This window comes from Plodia interpunctella, chromosome 23, assembly GCF_027563975.2.
Source record: "Plodia interpunctella isolate USDA-ARS_2022_Savannah chromosome 23, ilPloInte3.2, whole genome shotgun sequence".
NCBI lineage: Eukaryota > Metazoa > Arthropoda > Insecta > Lepidoptera > Pyralidae > Plodia > Plodia interpunctella.
Window position 1 is genome coordinate 2,878,804 of NC_071316.1, and position 2,304 is coordinate 2,881,107.

A 2,304-nucleotide genomic window follows, 5' to 3' on the forward strand; every position below is an offset into this window, starting at 1 on the left:
GATGACCCGTCAATTCAATCTTTTGACCCTCCAAAAAATTATTTGTTTCAGCCGACTTGTGGCAGCTAGCATTGTCGTGATGAAGTATGATTCTGCGTTGTGGGTTGTTCTTTCGTATTTTTTCAAAGACTTCTGGCAAACAAATGGTGGTGTACCATTCAGAATTAACCGTCCTACTATTCTCTAGTGGCACTGTAGCTACATGTCCGTTGATACCAAAAAAACAAGCGACCATTTGCTTTAAAGTGCTTCTCGCACGAACAACTTTTGTTGGATTCGGTTCATCTTGAAAGACCCACACCGTTGACTGCTGTTTAGTTTCAGGGTCATAAGCATAGATCCAGGTTTCGTCACCTGTGTAGATATTATAAACAGCTTTTGACGTGCCACGGTTGTATTTTTTTATCATTTTCTTACACCAGTCGACACGAGCCTGTTTTTGATCTACGCTCAAGTTGTGCGGAATCCAACGCGAACAAATTTTTTTAAACATTAAATGTTCGTGTAATATCGCGTGTATACTCGTCATACTAATGCCTAGAGACGCCTCTATCTCGCGGTATGTAACATGACGATCTTGCATTACTAATTGTCGCACAGCATCAATATTTTGTTGTACCACTACCGATTTAGGACGACCCTCCTTAATTTCATCCGTGAGCATAGACCGTCCACGTTGAAATTCCTTAAACCAATAATACACAGTGGTTTTCGATGGTGCTTCATCTCCAAAAGTTAAAATCAGTTGTTCGATGCACTGTTTTTGAGTTAATCCACGCCGAAAATCATAATAAATCATCGCGCGAAAATGTTCACGAGTTAAATCCATGGCAATGAAGACAAGCTATTTTCAAAATTGGCGCCAATTGAAAAAAACAAATGACAGGGACATGAAAAATATTTATTCTCTAGCCGAAGAGTTCTATTTCCAAATGTTGTAATTACTTTTTAAATATTCTAGAATTATTGGCCAGTTCCGGATACATAAATAGCAGCCCTCGTATAGATAATAAAATCATTTTTAACAATGTGGAGCATGTGGAATGCTGAACTTTTGAAATGCTTTGGTAAATTATGTTAGTAGCTGTTTTTTTAGCTGTCGCCCGCGACTTCGCCCGCGGCAAGTAGCTTCTGTCACTATTCACCTCATACACAAATCACCTCAATACAACGCAACGCATTTCACAATTATAATAATATTAGTTTAGATATTGATTTCATACTGAGTAAATTACACGCCACATAGGTCACCTAATGCAAATGAATTTTCCTGTGATTTTTATGAAAATTTTGGGATACGCAAATAAGTGTAGATACATCAAAACTTTATTCACATGAAATACACTTATGTAATTAATTTATTTAATAACTAGATCCAGCTATGTTGACATTGGCTTCTTTTAATTCCAAAATATCTACGTAAGCGAAGCCCCGGGGCGCAGCTAGATCACAAACAAAATGTCATTGCAAACATCTTCGGAAGTAAGATCACAGGGGACCTACAGGATAACAATTTAGGCTATCAAAACACAATTTGAGCCGTGATTTATGACTACATTCTAACTGCGTAATAGTCAATTTTGATAGTATAGTTATTTACCCTTCATAGACTTGTGACCTATAGTCGAGGGGTCGAAACTACTGCGTCATATTTTTGACGGATATAGGCCAAGTTCAGAATGGAATAAGTGTTCAAAGCAACCGTTACAAGCTTCTGTTGCAAGCGTACTATCCTGCGCAAAGCTTGCAGAAATTGCAAGCAATGCTTATAATGTACTAATTACACGATAATCAAATGTCACTTTAATTCATCAATAGTAACATTTAGTATTTTTTTAGTTATTTATTTTGATGTGCATTTGTGCCCAATGATGACCATGACCCGCGCGCGGCCCTCTCAAATCTATGGTCATAAAAGCCACATGGAAAAAGTATCAGATATGAATTGATGACAAATTTTTCAACAAAATTAAAATCTTCCGTTTGCACTTATCGCCTATAAACTTGATAATAAAACTTCTTTTGACTTATTTAGTGTCCGCCAAAATCATTAATCATCGACGTTATTTTTAGTTTCATACTTATATTTTATATATATATATATATATTTTCCATAGCTTCCATGTAATTTATCTTTATTCCTTTTTTTACATTTTTTCCTAAGTCAGTATATGTTTAATCCTATTGTTTGCTGTATCCGTACATATTAACTTGTTTATTTTGCCACCTTGCCTACTTTTGTACTTGGTTCCAGCTGAAAATCAGCGCCTTGGCTCGATACCATGGCACCAACTCTGAGCTGTG